This window comes from Carassius carassius, chromosome 14 (assembly GCF_963082965.1).
Source record: "Carassius carassius chromosome 14, fCarCar2.1, whole genome shotgun sequence".
Taxonomy (NCBI): domain Eukaryota; kingdom Metazoa; phylum Chordata; class Actinopteri; order Cypriniformes; family Cyprinidae; genus Carassius; species Carassius carassius.
The window spans coordinates 12501-25232 of record NC_081768.1 but is presented as its reverse complement, the minus strand read 5'-3'; the positions used below and the strand labels follow the sequence as shown (position 1 = coordinate 25232).

The window sequence follows — 12732 nt, the reverse complement described above, 5'->3', positions numbered from 1 at the left end:
TACTCTTCACGCTTTATATGTTACCCTTGGGAGATATCATCAGGAAACATGGTGTTAGCTTTCACTGTTATGCTGATGAGCTCTATATTTCTTCGCAGCCCGGTGAAACACACCAATTTGAAAAACTAATGGATTGCATAGTCGATATAAAAAACTGGATGACGAGTAATTTCTTACTGCTAAATTCTGAAAAAACAGAGGTGTTAATTATAGGACCTAAAAACTCTGCTTGTAATAACCTAGAACACTGTCTAAGACTTGATGGTTGCTCTGTCAATTCTTCGTCATCAGTTAGGAACCTAGGTGTGCTACTTGATCGCAATCTTTCCTTAGAAAGCCACGTTTCTAGCATTTGTAAAACTGCATTTTTCCATCTCAAAAATATATCTAAATTACGGCCTATGCTCTCAATGTCAAATGCAGAAATGTTAATCCATGCATTTATGACCTCAAGGTTAGATTATTGTAATGCTTTATTGGGTGGTTGTTCTGCACGCTTAGTAAACAAACTACAGCTAGTCCAAAATGCAGCAGCAAGAGTTCTTACTAGAACCAGGAAGTATGACCATATTAGCCCGGTCCTGTCAACACTGCACTGGCTCCCTATCAAGCATCGCATAGATTTTAAAATATTGCTTATTACTTATAAAGCCCTGAATGGTTTAGCACCTCAGTATTTGAATGAGCTCCTTTTACATTATAATCCTCTACGTCCGCTACGTTCTCAAAACTCAGGCAATTTGATAATACCTAGAATATCAAAATCAACTGCAGGCGGCAGATCCTTTTCCTATTTGGCGCCCAAACTCTGGAATAACCTACCTAACATTGTTCGGGAGGCAGACACACTCTTGCAGTTTAAATCTAGATTAAAGACCCATCTCTTTAACCTGGCATACACATAACATACTAATATGCTTTTATTATCCAAATCCGTTAAAGGATTTTAGGCTGCATTAATTAGGTAAACCGGAACCGGAAACACTTCCCATAACAACCTATGTACTTGCTTCATCATTAGAAGAATGGCATCTACGCTAATATTTGTCTGTTTCTCTCTTGTTCCGAGGTCACCGTGGCCACCAGATCCAGTCTGTGTCCAGATCAGAGGGTCACTGCAGTCACCCGGATCCAGTACGTATCCAGACCAGATGCTGGATCAGCACCTAAAAAGGACCTCTACATCCCTGAAAGACAGCGGAGACCAGGACAACTAGAGCCCCAGATACAGATCCCCTGTAAAGACCTTGTCTCAGAGGAGCACCAGGACAAGACCACAGGAAACAGATGATTCTTCTGCACAATCTGACTTTGCTGCAGCCTGGAATTGAACTACTGGTTTCGTCTGGTCAGAGGAGAACTGGCCCCCCAACTGAGCCTGGTTTCTCCCAAGGTTTTTTTCTCCATTCTGTCACCGATGGAGTTTCGGTTCCTTGCCGCTGTCGCCTCTGGCTTGCTTAGTTGGGGACACTTCATCTACAGCGATATCGTTGACTTGATTGCAAATAAATGCACAGACACTATTTAACTGAACAGAGATGACATAACTGAATCCAATGATGAACTGCCTTTAACTATCATTTTTGCATTATTGACACTGTTTTCCTAATGAATGTTGTTCAGTTGCTTTGACGCAATGTATTTTGTTTAAAGCGCTATATAAATAAAGGTGACATTGACAAAGGTGACAAAGCTTTATTCAAACATATTGTTCTAACAAACATTTATTTACAAGCAGTGAACCCACTTCTATTGCATCTCAACACAGCTGTGCCAGTTCTGCTGCTTTATTCTGATGAAGCAGCTGACTCACCTGTCTCTGCCATCCATCAGTGAGCTAAACCACTAAACTGGTCAGCAGAGGGTTACTGGTTCAAACTCTGCAGCCGTTACCACTAGTATGTCCTTGATCAAGACTCTTTACTCCAGGTTGCTGCAGGGTCATTGGGGGTCTCTGTAATAAGAGCACTTTAAGTCACTTTGCTTGAAAGCATCTGCCAAATGGAGAAATGTAAATGGGATTTTTGTCAATCTTTTTTATGTCTTGGGCACAAAGGCACAATAAAGCTGCTTATTTCTTAAAGTTTATTTCTTCAATATAATACTTGTATATAATACTTATATATAAAATAAATGCTTGCATACATTTCATACAATTTCTAATGGGGGCTTTAAAGGATTAGTTCACCCAAACATATAAATTCAGCCAGTACTTACGGCTCCATACTGTTCAATCATTGTGTCTGTTTTCTGTTATTTTAACCAAAAGCGATTTTGGTCAAGTTTGTCCTGCTGGTTTCATACAATATCAGTCAATGGAGACTGACTTTTAGAAGCTTCAAGACATTCTTTGATGATACTTTTGAAGCTTCTGAAACTTGGGCTCCAATGTCTGATGAAACCAGCAGAACAAACTTGACCAAAATCACATCCAAACCCTAACTCTCCACCCATGGCCAAGACCAAAGAACTGTCCAAGGATGTCAGCAGGGCATCTACTTAATCCTTTGCTACTCATTAATGCCTGAACTTCCCCGTTAAATAATGTGATGCTCTGCCCTCTATGTGAATGACACCGTTCCCATTAAGTGCTGTTAGAAGTGATTTAATTAATTCAGCATTTCAACACCTCCATAAGGATGCATTAAAGTCGACAAAGCGTTTTTATATAGGATGTATTGATCTCATGAATTAGCAAATATTACTATACCAATATTTTTTTAATTGGCTGTTAAAGTTTATCAGTCACACTGATTCTTTAACAATGCATTGGCACAAAAATGCACACCTTTTGGAGAAATCTCGCAACATGATTTATCAACTGCCACAAATACTGCCTAGACAAAATATTGATTTTGTGCACTTTATTTACTGTACCAATATTTTAAATTGGCCTTTGAACTTAGCTTTATTGCATGGCAAAAAAAGTAAAATAATAAAAAACTTGTCTTGCCAAATCACTGACAGGGCCCATTGATCTAATGCAGGGATCCTCAAATCTGGCCCACGAGATCCACTTACCTGCAGAGTTTTGCTCTAACCCTAACAAACACACCTGGGGGGTATTCCAGAAAGCTTGGTTAACTTACCATTTGATAAACTATAACCTCTGGGTTGATTTACCCCAAACAGGCATACCATGAGTATGTCGGTTCCAAAACACCTGAGAAGAGTTAGTTTAATCAACCTCTGACTGGTTACCCAGAGTTAATGCGCGTGCACGGTGCATGTATAAAGACATTTTCAATGGATCGCCGATTTCACGAGTCACCATGGAAACTCAAAACGAAAAAAAGAGAGCGGCGTATTTCACAGAGGCGGAGTTGGAAGTTTTAATGCATGCTTATGAGGAGTTTAAGCCAATAATATTAAAAAGAAGCAATACAGCTGCATCGGCTAAAGCAAGAGAGCTGGCTTGGCAAAAAATAACGGACAGAGTAAATGCGTGAGTGTATTAAATTACAAATTTGGTATTGGCTCCCGTTTTATTGAAATGCAAAATAATGAAGTATGACTTATACATCCTTTTGAATATGTTAAGTCACTATGAAAGCATTTACTTTTCCTGCCATTTATTTCTTTAGCTTGAAATAATAATGTTTATTTCTTATTTAATAAGGTGTAATCCTTCTGGAGCCACAAGAACTTTAAGCCAAGTCAAAATAAAACACAAAAACATTCTGCAAAAAGGTAATATTTGATTACACAATTACTGAACTATTATTATAACAGGATTTAGTATATTCATTCTGTCATGCAGCTAACAGAAAGAAGACTGAAGCCTCTCTAACTGGCGGGGAGGCTACCACCACCTCCCCTCACCCCATCTGAGGAGCTGGCTCTGTCCCTTAATAAAGGGCGACCAGTGGTTGCTGGCATTCCAGGGGGCAGTTCATCACACATACTATGCACCACAAGTGATGGTGAAAAAAGGGTGACATGTAAGTTTACCTCTATGATTTGGTTTCATTTTTTGTCCTGATAAATTACTATCTCTATCACTTAAAGGCTTTTTGAACAAGATTAATTTTTTATGTAGGCTTATTTTATTTAACTGCATATGATGTATTATTTTCTTTGATAATATTGAGAATTTAACGGGTTGTGTGTTCTTATAGATACTGATGGACTGATTGTATTATTGGACTCTCCAGAAAGAAATTTGTTGTCAGGTACTTTTAGGTTTTTTACTTTTTTTTTTTTTTTTTTTTTTTTTGCGCCAAATAATGTATACTTGAATATTTGTCTTGTAGGATGAAGATGATGATGACGATGAAGAGACCACATCTGCTGTGACAGAAGTGGACAATGCTGGTAGATTGACTGAGGTATGATGCATACCATTATGATGTATGGCCCCTTTTTGCATTAGAGTAACAAACTGTCATTGTCCTTTCATAGTACATACCTAGGGATTTGCCCACTGATGAGGGTCCTTCAGCCTCAGCACACAATCTAAGCAGGGTAAGAACTTGTGTCCATGTGTCCATATTTGAATTTTATTGTCTGACCAAACAATCTCATTTATTAAATTTTTCCACCTTAGTTGCCAGCAAAGGAGCTGTATAAGGTCCATCTTCAAAAACAAATAAGAAAAAGTGACATGGAGATGGACCTTATACAGCTTCAAATGGAAGAGAAAAGGCTCCTCATTAAAAAAAGCAGCACTTGAAATAGAATTACTTGAGAATCTCCTTAAGGTGAGAACTATCTGTATGTGTAAAGCAATATATAAAAAAAAAACATTTTAATGAATTGTACTTTTATTGTTTTTCAGGAAATGAAGAAATAAACTGCCTGGCAGACCAGTGCAAAAAAAAACTAATAAAAGTAATTTTCACAAATCCTGTCTCTCAAAAGTCTTCCGTCTCTGTTGGCCTCTAAAATCTGTCGGTGTTCCTCTGGGCCATCTTCCTCAATACAAGGAGGGTGGCTCTCTCCTCTTATAGTGGCAATATTGTGAAGCACAACATAAGCCACAATAATGTCGCATGTCCTCTCTGGACTAACCCGGAGCCCACGCAGACACTGAAACCGAGATTTGAGGATCCCTACAGTCATCTCCACCTTGGCCCGTGTTCGGCTGTGAGCCAGGTTAAACTGTGTCTGTGGTCCAGGCTCAGGTTCAGGGTAGGGTGTCATTAAATAGGGCAGACAAGGGTATCCTCTGTCCCCCAGCAAGTAACCATTGTACTGTCCTGTAATGATTGAAGTGTACAACACAAATATAGAAAAAACGAAAAAACAAAAATTGTATAAAGCAAATCATACCCTGCTGAAATGTCTGGCATAATGATGACTCGCGGAAAATTCTGGCATCATGCACAGATCCTGGCCATTTTGCCTCGACATTGGTGATGATTTGGGTTGCCTCACATATTACCTATAGTTAGTGGAAAAAGTAATGACTTTGATGATTTTAAGAAGGGGAAAAAATTAAGTTGTTACCTGCACATTGATACTATGAATAGATTTCCTATTAACATAGTCTCCCTCGTTTATTGATGGAGCTTTAATAGGAATGTGAGTGCCATCAATGCACTACATTTGGAAACCCTGAAACAGAAAGTTATGGAAGTATGAAGTGTGTGCATAATGAATACATGTATAGATATTAATAATATGACTAAATATTAAATATGCGTCATATATTTTACTACAAAGGACAAACCTGCCACTCTGTGGAATTCGTCTTTAATAACAAGCAGAGGTTTATGGCCAGGGAACTGTACAAACGTGGGTAACAACTGTTTAAGTGCCAGACACACTGTACGAACGGCTCTACACACAGTTGCCTTTCCCACATGCTCTGAATCGCCCACACTGTACAAAAAATGGCCAGACGCAAAAAATCTTAGTGCTATGCACAGAATGTTTTCTGTGCTAAGCGCAGAGCCGCGGTTTGTCACATTTGCGATATGCGGTTTTAAAAGACGTGTTAAATAAACTAATTAATCTTTTGAAAAACGATAACGCTCGTTTAAATATTCATTAGGGTATGCAAACACATCAATACGCGGTCTTATAACCCCCTCCCGACGAAAAAAACCTCTCATAATTTGTGCTTCTACGTCCACAGGATCCTCGTCAAAAGGGCACGCCATGCTCACCAACCTTCTGAAACGAAGTTACACTGAAACATAACCTGCTCTCGAGCAGGTTATCTTCAGAGAGTCAGTTGCTATGGTTACATACATACCCAGAAAGTTACCTCTGTTTTTGGAACCGAACGTTGAGGTTATCCATGAACTGACCCTTAAACATACCCAGGTATGTCACATAACCTGCTTTCTGGAATACCCCCCTGGGCATGCTAATCAATGCCTTCAGGATCATTAGAAAATCATAGGTAGGTGAGTTTGTTCAGGGCTGGAGCTAAACTCTGCAGTGCATTGGCTCTCCAGGACAAGATTTGAGGATCCATAGTCTAATGGAATTGATGAACGCTCCAAGTGAAAACTTTGCACGCAACAATCAGGCAGCAATTGACTGTGCTCTGATCCAATGGCATACAGGCATCATCAGTATGACAGTACTCTAGCCCAATGATGTTGGGGGATTCAGAGGGGGCGGCAGTTATATTTCAGGGTGATCAATTACAATGCCACTCTTTATCACAACCCTGCTAAAATGGAGCAGTGTAGTGCAAGTATGAACGCTCATTGGCGTCCCTTCAGCTGGTGGCACCCTAGGCAACCACCTAACTTGCCTATGCCTAGAAACGGCACTGGATGTCAGGGACAAGATTGTAGACCTACACAAGGCAGGATTGGGCTACAAGACCATCCCCAAGCAGCTTGGTGAGAAGGAGACAACAGTTGGTGCAATTATTTGAAAATTGAAGAAACACAAAATAACTGTCCTTCTACCTCGGTCTGGGGCTCCATGCAAGATATCAACTTGTGGAGTTTCAGTGATCATGAGAAAGGTGAGGAAGAAGCCCAGAACTACATGGGAGGATCTTGTCAATAATCTCAAAGGGGTCAGGACAACTACACCACATCAAATGGACATTGGACGGGGCTATGTACCTTCAAATCTTGGATGAGAACCTCCTTAATCCCATAGAAAATGTTAATTTTAATTGTAAAATTGTCCTATATTCTTTTAATCTCTACATACAACATCTGTTGGTGAGCTGATCAGGCTGTGAACTTTACCACTAATGGACAGCTGAATCTGCTCTGCTATGGACAATAATTCTAATTTTACTGATGCTGGAAGGTGAATGAATTCCCTCTGCTTCCCTCCACCTCAATTAACCTAACCAAGACAGATTTCCTGACATGCAGCATGTGACTCACTTTAACCTGCACTTCTTTTCATTTTGCATGCAGTATAGTTATTAGTAATGACAGAGATTGCTTTAACCAGTAATTGTATTATTTCATTAAATTCCATGTCATTAAGGCTTTGAATTATAACTGAAATGTTGCTTTTTATCTAATGAAATGGAAAGAGAACATTCAGACACTGATGTCTCAGTAAATACAATTTTCCCCTTTCTTGACTAATATGCCATGATTTATAATAGCAAGACTACATAGAATTCACCATGACCCCAAATATGCTCAGATGAACCACAAATACCCATAATTCAAGGTCAAGGTCAAAATTTATTTATATAGCACCTTAAAACAACACGAATGTTGACCAAAGTGCTCCACAAGCAGAGGAAAAAAAATTACATCTAGTATAACAATACAGGTAATTAATCCAATAATTTAAGATTAATAAAAACAAAAATGTATGATAATCAAGTGATCCAGATATCAAGACAAGATCAAATAAACTGGGCTGCAAACGCACTACACAAACAGTATAGTACAGTACAAAGTGTGTATAGTATTTGCACTATTTATTCTTATTAGTAGAATTTTGAAGATTATGCCTAGTTTAATCTTTACAATGAATGTGGTTGGGAACCACTGCATTAAATTAACCAATCTGATGTTTAAAAAAGTGTGCATTTGACAGAGTTGTTTTAAGAGAGATCAGAGATGGTGCTGAGAGAGCTGGAGGCAGTGTTGCACTTCTGAGCACAAATAATGTATGTAAGAGAAAAGCTGGATGTTGGTCTTTGGAAACAGCAGTCTCACTGATTGAGCTGGCAGCACTAACGCAGTTACTTGGCACCATCTTCTAGCCGTGGATTGAAGTTAAAGTAACTCCTCCAGCCATGGAACGGCAAGAGTGCAGCATGAATACAATAATCAGGAATCATTAGGGTGTTTAAGAGAATTTGAGGGTTGACCTTCAGGAGGCTGCTTGCTCTGTTAAGCGTTTCTGAGGTGAATCTGGCTAGACACAAAATCTCACCAGAATAGAATAGAAATTTATGGTCATTGTTTAGGAACAACAAAATACAGTTTATCAGCTCTTCAGATTAGCAGATAAAAGTGTTTATAAACAAGAAAAGTAGACATGATAAACAGACAGCAACATTCAAGATAAATAAATACAAAAATATGAATATACTGAACAAAATTATAAACACAAACCTTTTCTTTTTGCCCCATTTTTCATGAGCTGAACTCAAAGATCTAAGACTTTTTATATATACACAAAAGGCCTATTTCTCTCAAATATTGTTCACACATCTGTCTAAATCTGTGTTAGTGAGCAATTCTCCTCTGCCAAGATAATCCATCCACCTCAAAGGTGTGGCATATCAAGATGCATCATTATTGCACAGGTGTACCTTGAAGATGGGCAGTTTTACTGTACTGGGGGGGGGGTCCAAAAACCATTCAGTATCTGTTGTGACCACCATTTGCCTCACACAGTGCAACACAACTCCTTCGCATAGAGTTGATCATGTTGTTGATTGTGGCCTGTGGAATGTTGGTCCACTCCTCTTCAATGGCTGTGTGAAGTTGCTGGAAATTGTCAGGAACTGGAACACAATGTCATATACACTGATCCAGAGCATCACAAATATGCTCAATCGGTGACATGTCCGGTGAGTATGCTGGCTATGCAAGAACTGGGATGTTTTTTTTAGCTTCCAGGAATTGTGTACAGATCCTTGCAACATGGGGCCATGCATTATCATGCTGCAACATAAGGTGATGGTCGTGGATGAATGGCACAACAAGGGGCATCAGGATCTTAACACGATATGTCTGTGCATTCAAAATGCCATCAATAAAATGCACCTGTGTTCATTGTCCATAACATACGCCTGCCCATACCATAACCCCACCATCACCGTGGGCCACTCGATCCACAACATTGACATCAGCAAACTGCTCACCCACACAACATCATACATACTGTTTGCCATCTGCCCTGTATAGTAAAACCCGGGATTCATCCATGAACAGAACACCTCTCCAAAGTGCCAGACGCCATCAAATATGAGCATCTGCCCACCCAAGTAATTTACGATGACGAGCTGCAGTCAGGTCAAGACCCAAATGAGGATGATGAGGAGCATGAAGATGAGCTTCCCTGAGATTGTTTCTGACAGTTTGTGCAGAAATTCTTTGGTTATGCAAAGCGATTGTTGCAGCAGCTGTCCAGGTGGCTGGTCTCAGACAATTTTGAAGGTGAAGATGCTGGATGTGGAGATCCTGGGCTGGTATGGTTACATATGGTCTGCGGTTGTGAGGCCGGTTGGATGTGCTGCCAAATTTTCAGAAACACCTCTGGAGACTGCTTATGGTAAAGAAATGAACATTCAATTCACAGGCAACAGTTGTGGTGGACATTCCTGCAGTCAGCATGCCCATTGCATGCTCCATTAAAACTTGCAACATCTGTGGCATTGTACTGTGTGATAAAACTGCACATTTAAGAGAGGTCTTTTATTGTGGCCAGACTAAGGCACATCTGTACAATAATCATGCTGTCTAAACAACATCATATGCCACACCTGTGAGGTGGAAGGATTGTCTCGGCAAAGGAGAAGTGCTTACTAACACAGATTTAGACAGATTAGTGAACAGTATTTGAGGGAAATAGGCCTTTTGTGTACATAGAAAGTCTTAGATCTTTGAGTTCAGCTCATGAAAAATGGGGCAAAAAGAAAGTGTTGAATTTATTATTTTGTTCATTATAGTTAGGGGTGAACTAGTGCAGTGTAAAGTTAGTTAGGTTTTAGTTCCCTGGACACTTTTAATGAATTATAGAACGTTTTTTTTTGCTGTGATGTAAATTTGCAGAGGGTCCCTAAAGCATCCTAGAAAATTATGCAGCAAATATTAAACATAAACTGACTTTATTAACAATCTTCATAATATATGCAGACAATGGACCGTCCCATGGTACATAATGTTTTGTTGAAAAAACTTTTATATATTAAAAACTGAAAGTTTTTAATATATAAAAATATTACATTAAATTATGTAAATGGCCAGTGAAGAAAGTCTGTGTTGCTGTAGATGCAGTCAGAAGTGCTGTTGTGAGATGCCGATGCCGCATTTTGCGCCAGCCCCTGATAACCAAGAGGATAATTTATTTAGCAGAAATCAGCTAATGCTAGCAAATCATCCACAATCCCTCTCCAATCACGTTTAGATTCCCCTGACATTTTGTGTCGCATGAATCCGTCTTCATACTCCCACTGTAATGACATATAGCATTTCTCACTGTCCAATGACAGTGTGTGTTACATTTACAAGTGAGAGAGGGGTTGGCTCTTCAAACAGAGGGGAAAGTTGATTGGTTGTTCCCACTTGTGTACTGTCCAATGGTATTTTGATTTAGAGGTTAGGGGAAGGTGTGATGCCGGGCCGGGATTACTCAGTCTGAACCTTCAGGCTCAAGACAAGTCAAGTCACCTTTATTTATATAGCACTTTAAACAAAATACATTGCATCAAAGCAACTGAACAACATTCATTAGGAAAACAGTGTGTCAATAATGCAAAATGACAGTCTCTGTTCACTTAAATAGTGTCTGTGCATTTATTTGCCATCAAGTCAATGATTTTGCTGTAGATGAAGTGACCCCAACTAAGCAAGCCAGAGGTGACGGCGGCAAGGAACCGAAAAAAACCTTGGGAGAAACCAGGCTCAGTTGGGGGGCCAGTTCTCCTCTGACCAGATGAAACCAGCAGTTCAATTCCAGGCTGCAGCAAAGTCAGATTGTGCAGAAGAATCATCTGTTTCTCATGGTCTTGTCCTGGTGGTCATCTGAGACAAGGTCTTTACAGGGGATCTGAATCTGGGGCTCTAGTTGTCCTGGTCTCCGCTGTCTCTCAGGGATGTAGAGGTCCTTTCTAGGTGCTGATCCACCATCTGGTCTGGATACGTACTGGATCCGGGTGAGTGCATTGACCCTCTGATCTGGATACAGACTGGATCTGGTGGCTACCATGACCTTGGAATAAGAGAGTAACAGACTAATATTAGCATAGATGTCATTCTTCTAATGATGTAGCAAGTACACTCTATGTACCCTCAATCCTCTATGATCCTTAGGTACACTACTGAAAAGGTTGTCTTGAACATTTCCCTCAATCTAGCTGATTTGAGGTAGCAGGAAAGAATAATCTGGGGCATCACACTTCTACCAGACCTCCCTCCTAGAAGTTTCACATGATGGTTATTTAAGTTATTTTAAAGATTACACTCATCTTTTGCACCTCCAAATATGTATGACAAGACTATATAGTTTCTCATGAATTTTTCATTAATAAACAGCTGTATTTAACGTATTAAATAAGCATTCTTGACAGCTAATTAAAAATACGGATTCCTGGTCCAATGACATTCCTGGGGAGTTAAGTGTATTTTTCGTAGTTTAAACCCTGTTTTCTGATCCCTGTTGCATAAATGTTCAGTTTGTAATTTTAGTTTGCTTATGTTAGCGTATTAATGTTAATATTATTCAACTAATCTTTAATACATTACTATTTAAGACTAAATGGCAACCTTAAGTAAAACATAACCCCCAACCCTACCATAACCTTACCCCTAACCCTACCCCTTTACTACCCCTACCCCTACACTTACCCCTAACCCTAACCTAACCCTAACCCTAACCCTAACCCTAACCCTATCCATATCCCTAACCTAACCTAACCTAACCTAACCTAACCTAACCTAACCTGACCCTAATACATAATCTTATCTTAACCCTCATGGAATGACAAGCAGGATGCAGCCTTGAATAATTTCTGGTTGGCTCAGTGGTAGTGTGATGGGCTTTAGGTGGGGGGAGACCCAGGTTCATCTCCCGATCATTGCAGGGTTGTATTTTCTATTGTTTTATAAAAGGACAGATACTAGCCCTGAACAGTTTCACACTTTAATCCTACCCCTCATAGAATGAAAGGCAGGTAATAGGCCTCACTTAAGGAGACAGATTTGTCTGGGGCTGGTTGGATCAGTGGCAGAGAGTGATGGACTTAGGACGAGGGGACCCAGGTTCATGTCCCGATTGTTGCAGGATTGTGTTTTATAAAGTTTTTCTGTGGTCACCGTGGACGAGGTGACTAGGACAAGGTATGGGGTGCATGAAAAAGACAAGGGACTTTTGGGCAAAGGTTTGTGACATCTGACGGTTATCCTGGAAAGGATGATGTCTGTTCAGTTCTAAAATGCATGAACTTTGAAGAGGGGTGAACTGGTAGAAGCTTGGTGTTCAGAAATGTGCATCCGCCAGTCTCACTCTCTCGGCTAAAAAGGAATGAACAGGAGGCTTTAAGTTTGGTATTGGGCTTCGGACAACCTTTTTTTTCAAGTGACCCAGATACCTTGCGGTGTTAACGAAAGGTCACTTGCA

General features: G+C 39.9%; 1 long non-coding RNA gene across 1 annotated transcript; it reads left to right on the top strand.

The window, feature by feature from the left end:
• The first annotated feature begins 4253 nt into the window (after positions 1 to 4253).
• LOC132156447 (uncharacterized) lies at positions 4254 to 4646 on the top strand. Its single transcript, XR_009437422.1, has 3 exons — positions 4254 to 4314; positions 4402 to 4464; positions 4547 to 4646. It is a non-coding gene; the product is annotated as an uncharacterized LOC132156447 (long non-coding RNA).
• Positions 4647 to 12732: the final 8086 nt, after the last annotated feature.